This window comes from Coregonus lavaretus (genome assembly GCF_964263955.1).
Source record: "Coregonus lavaretus genome assembly, chromosome: 11".
NCBI lineage: Eukaryota > Metazoa > Chordata > Actinopteri > Salmoniformes > Salmonidae > Coregonus > Coregonus lavaretus.
In genome coordinates, this window is record NC_139998.1 from 60,380,452 (window position 1) to 60,390,805 (window position 10,354).

A 10,354-nucleotide genomic window follows, 5' to 3' on the forward strand; every position below is an offset into this window, starting at 1 on the left:
ACTTTACCCCTACCTACATGTACAAATTACCTCGACTAACCTGTACCCACGCACATTGAGTCGGTACTCCAAAATGTTTTGGGACACTGTAAAGTCCATGGAAAATAAGAGCACCTCCTCCCAGCTGCCCACTGCACTGAGGCTAGGAAACATTGTCACCACCGATAAATCTACAATAATCGAGAATTTCAACAAGCATTTTACTACGGCTGGCCATGCTTTCCACCTGGCTACCACTACCCCGGCTACCAACTCTGCACCCTCCGCTGCAACTTGCCCATGCCCCCCCCGCTTCTCAAATTCAGACAGCTGATGTTCTGAAAGAGCTGCAAAATATGGACCCCTACAAATCAGCTGGGCTAGACAATCTGGACCCTTTCTTTCTAAAACTAGCCGCCGAAATTGTCGCAACCCCTATTACTAGCCTGTTCAACCTCTCTTTCGTAATGTCTGAGATCCCCAGAGATTGGAAAACTGCCACGGTCATCCCCCTCTTCAAAGGGGGTGACACTCTAGATCCAAACTGATACAGACCTATATCCATCCTGCCCTGCCCTTCGAAGGTATTTGAAAGCCAAGTTAACAAACAGATCACCGACCATTTCGAATACCACCGTACCTTCTCCGCTATGCAATCCGGTTTCCGAGCTGGTCATGGGTGCACTTCAGCCACGCTCAAGGTCCTAAACGATATTATAACCGCGATCGATAAAAGACAGTACTGCGCAGCAGTCTTCATCGACCTGGCCAAGGCTTTCGACTCTGTCAACCACCGCATTCTTATTGGCAGACTAAATAGCCTTGGTTTCTCAAATGACTGCCTGGCCTGGTTCACCAACTACTTCTCAGATAGAGTTCAGTGTGTCAAATCGGAGGGCCTGTTGTCTGGACCTCTGGCCGTCTCTATGGGGGTGCCACAGGGTTCAATGTGGACAACTACAAATACCTACGTGTCTGGTTAGACTGTAAACTCTCCTTCCAGACTCACATTAAGCATCTCCAATCAAAAGTTAGATCTAGAATCGGCTTCCTATTTCGCAACAAAGCCTCCTTCACTCATGCTGCCAAACATGCCCTCGTAAAACTGACTATCCTACGGATCCTTGACTTCGGCGATGTCATTTACAAAATAGCCTCCAACACTCTACTCAGCAAATTGGATGTAGTCTATCACAGTGCCATCCGTTTTGTCTCCAAAGCCCCATACACTACCCACCACTGTGACCTGTACGCTCTCGTTGGCTGGCCCTCACTACATATTCGTCGCCAAACCCACTGGCTCCAGGTCATCTATAAATCACTGCTAGGCAAATCCCTGTCTTATCTTAGCTCACTGGTCACCTTAGCAACACCCACCCGTAGTCTGCGCTCCAGCAGGTATATCTCACTGGTCATCCCCAAAGCCAACACCTCCTTTGGCCGCCATTCCTTCCAGTTCTCTGCTGCCAATGACTGGAACGAACTGCAAAAATCTCTGAAGCTGGAGACACTTATCTCCCTCACTAACTTTAAGCATCAGTTGTCAGAGCACCTTACCGATCACTGCACCTGTACACAGCCCATCTGTAATTAGCCCACCCAACTACCTCATCCCCATATTGTTATTTATTTTGCTCATTTGCACCCCAGTATCTCTATTTGCACATCATCTTTTGCACATCTATCATTCCAGTGTTAATACTAATTGTAATTATTTTGCACTATGGCCTATTTATTGCCTTACCTCCATAACTTGCTACATTTGCACACACTGTATATAGATTTTCTGTTGTATTTTTGACTTTATGTTTTGTTTACCCCATATGTAACTCTGTGTTGTTGTTTTTATCGCACTGCTTTGCTTTACCTTGGCCAGGTCGCAGTTGTAAATGAGAACTTGTTCTCAACTGGCTTCTTACCTGGTTAAATAAAGGTGAAATATTTATTTATTTTTTTAAACAAGAGAAAAACTGCTGATGCACAAACCACATTTCTTACCTTGATGTGTTCTACAGTATATTCTACTATTCTTGATGTGTTCTACAGTATATTCTACTATTCTTGATGTGTTCTACAGTATATTCTACTATTCTTGATGTGTTCTACAGTATATTCTACTATTCTTGATGTGTTCTACAGTATATTCTACTATTCTTGATGTGTTCTACAGTATATTCTACTATTCTTGATGTGTTCTACAGTATATTCTACTATTCTTGATGTGTTCTACACTATATTCTACTATTCTTGATGTGTTCTACAGTATATTCTACTATTCTTGATGTGTTCTACAGTATATTCTACTATTCTTGATGTGTTCTACACTATATTCTACTATTCTTGATGTGTTCTACACTATATTCTACTATTCTTGATGTGTTCTACAGTATATTCTACTATTCTTGATGTGTTCTACACTATATTCTACTATTCTTGATGTGTTCTACACTATATTCTACTATTCTTGATGTGTTCTACACTATATTCTACTATTCTTGATGTGTTCTACAGTATATTCTACTATTCTTGATGTGTTCTACAGTATATTCTAATATTCTTGATGTGTTCTACAGTATATTCTACTATTCTTGATGTGTTCTACAGTATATTCTACTATCCTTGATGTGTTCTACAGTATATTCTACTATTCTTGATGTGTTCTACACTATATTCTACTATTCGTGATGTGTTCTACAGTATATTCTACTATTCTTGATGTGTTCTACACTATATTCTACTATTCTTGATGTGTTCTACAGTATATTCTACTATTCTTGATGTGTTCTACAGTATATTCTACTATTCTTGATGTGTTCTACAGTATATTCTACTATTCTTGATGTGTTCTACAGTATATTCTACTATTCTTGATGTGTTCTACAGTATATTCTACTATTCTTGATGTGTTCTACACTATATTCTACTATTCTTGATGTGTTCTACAGTATATTCTACTATTCTTGATGTGTTCTACAGTATATTCTACTATTTTTGATGTGTTCTACAGTATATTCTACTATTCTTGATGTGTTCTACAGTATATTCTACTATTCTTGATGTGTTCTACAGTATATTCTACTATTCTTGATGTGTTCTACAGTATATTCTACTATTCTTGATGTGTTCTACAGTATATTCTACTATTCTTGATGTGTTCTACACTATATTCTACTATTCTTGATGTGTTCTACAGTATATTCTACTATTCTTGATGTGTTCTACAGTATATTCTACTATTCTTGATGTGTTCTACACTATATTCTACTATTCTTGATGTGTTCTACAGTATATTCTACTATTCTTGATGTGTTCTACACTATATTCTACTATTCTTGATGTGTTCTACAGTATATTCTACTATTCTTGATGTGTTCTACAGTATATTCTACTATTCTTGATGTGTTCTACAGTATATTCTACTATTCTTGATGTGTTCTACACTATATTCTACTATTCTTGATGTGTTCTACAGTATATTCTACTATTCTTGATGTGTTCTACAGTATATTCTACTATTCTTGATGTGTTCTACAGTATATTCTACTATTCTTGATGTGTTCTACACTATATTCTACTATTCTTGATGTGTTCTACAGTATATTCTACTATTCTTGATGTGTTCTACAGTATATTCTACTATTCTTGATGTGTTCTACACTATATTCTACTATTCTTGATGTGTTCTACAGTATATTCTACTATTCTTGATGTGTTCTACAGTATATTCTACTATCCTTGATGTGTTCTACACTATATTCTACTATTCTTGATGTGTTCTACAGTATATTCTACTATTCTTGATGTGTTCTACAGTATATTCTACTATCCTTGATGTGTTCTACAGTATATTCTACTATTCTTGATGTGTTCTACAGTATATTCTACTATTCTTGATGTGTTCTACACTATATTATACTATTCTTGATGTGTTCTACAGTATATTCTACTATTCTTGATGTGTTCTACAGTATATTCTACTATTCTTGATGTGTTCTACAGTATATTCTACTATTCTTGATGTGTTCTACACTATATTCTACTATTCTTGATGTGTTCTACACTATATTCTACTATTCTTGATGTGTTCTACAGTATATTCTACTATTCTTGATGTGTTCTACAGTATATTCTACTATTCTTGATGTGTTCTACACTATATTCTACTATTCTTGATGTGTTCTACAGTATATTCTACTATTCTTGATGTGTTCTACAGTATATTCTACTATCCTTGATGTGTTCTACACTATATTCTACTATTCTTGATGTGTTCTACAGTATATTCTACTATTCTTGATGTGTTCTACAGTATATTCTACTATCCTTGATGTGTTCTACAGTATATTCTACTATTCTTGATGTGTTCTACAGTATATTCTACTATTCTTGATGTGTTCTACACTATATTCTACTATTCTTGATGTGTTCTACAGTATATTCTACTATTCTTGATGTGTTCTACAGTATATTCTACTATTCTTGATGTGTTCTACAGTATATTCTACTATTCTTGATGTGTTCTACACTATATTCTACTATTCTTGATGTGTTCTACAGTATATTCTACTATTCTTGATGTGTTCTACAGTATATTCTACTATTCTTGATGTGTTCTACAGTATATTCTACTATTCTTGATGTGTTCTACAGTATATTATTACCCTCAACAGGAAGTTGAGACCCCAACTGAGTTCCAAAATAATAATATACATGCACATGGGCATTGATGTCTGTGTACACGTCTGTGGTGTGTGTCTGTGGTGTGTCTGTATGTGCGTGTGTCTGTGGTGTGTGTGTGTGTGTGTGTGTGTCTGTGGTGTGTGTGTGTGTGTGTCTGTGGTGTGTCTGTATGTGTGTGTGTCTGTGGTGTGTGTGTGTGTGTGTGTGTGTGTGTGTGTCTGTGGTGTGTGTGTGTCTGTGGTGTGTACAGTCATGGTCAAACGTTTTGAGAATGACAAGTATTGGTCTTCACAAAGTTTGCTGCTTCAGTGTTTTTAGATATTTTTGTCAGATGTTACTATGGTAGACTGAAGTATAATTACAAGCATTCCATAAGTGTCAAAGGCTTTTATTGACAATTACATTACGTTTATGCAAAGAGTCAATATTTGCAGTGTTGACCCTTCTTTTTCAAGACCTCTGCAATCCGCCCTGGCATGCTGTCAATTAACTTCTGGGCCACATCCTGACTGATGGCAGCCCATTCTGGCATAATCAATGCTTGGAGTTTGTCAGAATTTGTGGGGTTTTGTTTGTCCACCCACCTCTTGAGGATTGACCGCAAGTTCTCAATGGGATTAAGGTCTGGGGAGTTTCCTGGCCATGGACCCAAAATGTCAATGTTTTGTTCCCCGAGCCACTTAGTTATCACTTTTGCCTTATGGCAAGGTGCTCCATCATGCTGGAAAAGGCATTGTTCATCACCAAACTGTTCTTGGATGGTTGGGAGAAGTTGCTCTCGGAGGATGTGTTGGTACCATTCTTTATTCATGGCTGTGTTCTTAGGCAAAATTGTGAGTGAGCCCACACCCTTGGCTGAGAAGCAACCCCACACATGGATGGTCTCAGGATGCTTTACTGTTGGCATGACACAGGACTGATGGTAGCGCTCACCTTGTCTTCTCCGGACAAGGTGTTTTCCGGTTGCCCCAAACAATCAGAAAGGGGATTCATCAGAGAAAATGACTTTACCCCAGTCCTCAGCAGTCCAATCCCTGTACCTTTTGCAGAATATCAGTCTGTCCCTGATGTTTTTCCTGGAGAGAAGTGGCTTCCTCGCTGCCCTTCTTGACACCAGGCCATCCTCCAAAAGTCATCACCTCACTGTGAGTGCAGATGCACTCACACCTGCCTGCTGCCATTCCTGAGCAAGCTCTGCACTGGTGGTGCCCCGATCCCGCAGCTGAATCAACTTTAGGAGACGGTCCTGGCGTTTGCTGGACTTTCTTGTGGACATTGCCTGACTAAACAGATTGGATGCATGCTATGGCTATTTTTCTGTGGGTGACGCAGGCACAAATAATCCATGAATAGCAGTAGCATTAATCTCAGTGGTGATTTTAGCATGTACATCTTGGTGGGGCAAACTGCCCCCCAAAATGTGGGACACATGCCAGCAAAGCCACAACACAACACTAAACAATACATTAATTGTACTATAACGGTGACAAACGGTGCCCTGTTAGGACCTCCATTAAGCCGTCCCAACAGCAGAGCTTTCTTTTCAGCACCATGGAGTGAATCCTTACCACTGCTCAAATCAAATCAAATGATATTGGTCACATACACATATTTAGCAGATGTTATTGCGGGTGTAGCGAAATGCTGGTGTTCCTAGCTCCAGCAGTGCAGTAGTATCTAACAATTCACTACAATACACACATCTAAAAGTAAAAGAATGGAATTAAGAAATATATCAATATTAGGATGAGCAATGTCAGAGTGGCATTGACTAAAATACAGTAGAATAGAAAACAGTATATACATATGAGATGAGTAAAGCAAAAATATGTAAACATTATTAAAGTGACTGGTGTTCCATTATTAAAGTGGCCAGTGATTCCATGTCTATGTATATGGGGCAGCAGCCTCTAAGGTGCAGGGTTGAGTAACCGGGTGGTTGCCGGCTAGTGATGGCTATTTAACAGTCTGATGGCCTGTTTTTCATTCTCTCGGTCCCAGCTTTGATGCACCTGTACTGACCACGCCTTCTGGATGATAGCGGGGTGAACAAGCAGTGGCTCGGGTGGTTGATGTCCTTGATGATCTTTTTGGCCTTCCTGTGACATCGGGTGCTGTATGTGTCCTGGAGGGCAGGTAGTTTGCCTCCGGTAATGCGTTCGGCAGACCGCACCACCCTCTGGAGAGCCCTGCGGTTGTGGGCGGTGCAGTTGCCGTACCAGGCGTTTATACAGCCTGACAGGATGCTCTCAATTGTGCATCTGTAAAAGTTTCTGAGGGTCTTAGGGGCCAAGCCGAATTTCTTCAGCCTCCTGAGGTTGAAGAGGCGCTGTCTGTGTGGGTGGATCATTTCAGATTGTCAGTGATGTGTACGCTGAGGAACTTGAAGCTTGCCACCTTCTCCACTGTGGTCCCGTCGATGTGGATAGGGGGGGGTGCTCCCTCTGCTGTTTCCTGAAGTCCACGATCAGCTCCTTCGTTTTGTTGATGTTGAGTGAGAGGTTATTTTCCTGGCACCACACTCCCAGAGCCCTCACCTCCTCCCTGTAGGCTGTCTCGTCATTGTTGGTAATCAGGCCTACTACTGTTGTGTCGTCTGCAAACTTGATGATTGAGTTGGAGCCGTGCTTGGCCACGTAGTCATGGGTGAACAGGGAGTACAGGAGTGGGCTGAGCACACACCCTTGTGGGGCCCCAGTGTTGAGGATCAGCATAGTGGAGGTGTTCACCACCTGGGGGCGGCCCGTCAGGAAGTCCAGGACCCAGTTGCACAGGGCGGGGTTCAGACCCAGGGCCTCGAGCTTAATGATGAGCTTGGAGGGTGCTATGGTGTTGAATGCTGAGCTATAGTCAATGAACAGCATTCTGACATAGGTATTCCTTTTGTCCAGATGGGATAGGGCAGTGTGCAGTGTGATGGCAATTGCATCGTCTGTGGATCTATTGGGGCGGTCAGAAAATTGAAGTGGGTCTAGGGTGACAGGTAAGGTAGAGGTGATATGATCCTTGACTAGCCTCTCAAAGCACTTCATGATGACAGAGGTGAGTGCTACGGGGTGATAGTCATTTAGTTCAGTTACCTTTGCTTTCTTAGGTACAGGAACAATGGTGGACATCTTGAAGCAAGTGGGGACAGCAGACTGGGACAGGGAGAGATTGAATATGTCCATAAACACTCCAGCCAGCTGGTCTGCGCATGCTCTGAGGACGCGGCTGGGGATGCTGTCCGGGCCGGCAACCGCGTGAGGGTTAACACACTTAAATATCTTACTCTCGTCGGCCATGGAGAACGAGTCCTTGGGAGCGGGCCGCGTCGGTGGCACTGTGTTATCCTCAAAGCGGGCAAATGTGTTTAGCTTGTCTGGGAACAAGACGTGGCTGGTTTTCCCTTTGTAATCCGTGATTGTCTGTAGACCCTACCACATATGTCTCATGTCTGAGCCGTTGAATTGTGACTCCACTTTGTCCCTATACTGATGTTCTGCCTGTTTGATTGCCTTACGGAGGGAATAACTACACTGTTTGTATTCTGCCATATTCCCAGTCACCTTGCCATGGTTAAATGGGGTGGTTCGCGCTTTCAGGTTTGCGCGAACGTTGCCATCTATCCACGGTTTCTGGTTTGGGTAGACCATGTTACACCTGGCTATCAGCAGAGCCTTGTCTGGCAGCGAAACAGTTCATTCAGCCTCATTTACTGCCTTTAAAAAACACATAGCTGATATGGCTGACTTGCTTAAACAAATGTGGTTTCTACTGACAATTGAGCTGTACAAACTACGGCATAAGGGGACGACGAGCGGAGAAGAGGCAATCCATAATTTAGATTAAGACATTAATGAGCGAGCTAGGATGGACATAGTCAATATAACTATTTGTTCAGCACTTTTGAAATGTACAGCGACAGAATTCAGAACATGGGTCATTCTTACAGTATTCTCCCTGTACACCAAGTCAGAACAGTAGGATAAATAAAGGGGGCATATATAGTGCATTTGGAAAATATTCAGACCCCTTGACTTTTTCCACATTTTGTTAGGTTACAGCCTTATTCTAAAAAAAAATGTTTTATGTCCTCATAAATCTACATACGATACCCCATAATGACAAAGCGAAAACAGTTTTTTTGAAATGTATGCAAATGTATAAAAAATGTAAAACAGAAACACCTTATTTACATAAGTATTCAGACCCTTTGCTATGAGACTCGAAATTCAGCTCAGGTGCATCCTGGTTACATTGATCATCTTTGAGATGTTTCTACAACTTGATTACAATCCACATGTGGTAAATTCAATTGATTGGACATGATTTGGAAAGGCACACACCTGTCTATATAAGATCCCACAGTTGACAGTGCATGTCAGAGCAAAAACCAAGCCAAGTCGAAGGAATTGTCCGTAGAGCGCCGAGACAGGATTGTGTCGAGGCACAGATCTGGGGAAGGGTCTGCAGCATTGAAGGTCCCCAAGAACACAGTGCCCTCCATCATTGTTAAATGGATGAAGTTCGGAACCACCAAGACTCTTCCTAGTTGGCCGCCCGGCCAAACTGAGCAATCGGGGGAGAAGGGCCTTGGTCAGGGAGGTGACCAAGAACCCGATGGTCACTCTGACAGAGCTCCAGAGTTCCTCTGTGGAGATGGGAGAACCTTCCAGAAGGACAACCACCTCTGAAGCACTCCACCAATCAGGCATTTATGGTAGAGTGGCCAGACGGAAGCCACTCCTCAGTAAAAGACACATGACAGCCTGCTTGGAGTTTGCCAAAAGGCACCTAAAGACTCTCAGACCATGAGAAACAAGATTATCTGGTCTGATTAAACCAAGATTGAACTCTTTGGCCTGAATGCCAAGCATTACATCTGGAGGAAACCTGGCACCATCCCTACGATGAAGCATGGTGGTGGCAGCATCATGCTTTGGGGATGTTTTTCAGCGGCAGGGACTGGGAGACTATTCAGGATCGAGGGAAAGATGAACGGAGCAAAGTACAGAGAGATCCTTGATGAAAACCTGCTCCAGAGCACTCAGGACCTCAGACTGGAGCGAAGGTTCACCTTCCAACAGGACAACGACCCTAAGCACACAGCCAAGACAACGCAGGAGTGGCTTCGGGACAAGTCTCTGAATGTCCTTGAGTTGCCCAACCAGAGTCCGGACTTGAACCCGATCGAACATCTCTGGAGGGACCTGAAAATAGCTGTGCAGCGATGCTCCCCATCCAACCTGACAGAGCTTGAGAGGATCTGCAGAGAAGAATGGGAGATACTCCCCAAATACATGTGTGCCAAGCTTGTTGCGTCATACCCAATAACACTCGAGGCTGTAATCGCTGCCAAAATTGCATCAACAAAGTACTGATTAAAGGGTCTGAATACTTATGTAAAACATTTTTTTTATTTTGAATACATTTGCTACAATTTCAAAAAATTATGTTTTTGCTTTGTCATTATGGGGTATTGTGTGTAGATTGCTGAGGGAAAAAAACAATTTCATCCATTTTAGAATAAGGTTGTAACGTAAGAAAATGTGGAAAAAGTCAAGGGGTCTGAATACTTTTTTGATGTCTTCACTATTATTCTACAATGTAGAAAATAATAAAAAATAAATCTCTTTAAAATATATTTTCCCCTAACCCTGCCACCCCTCCCCTAATTGAAGTAAACTAATGGACAACAACACTTAGGCTTCTA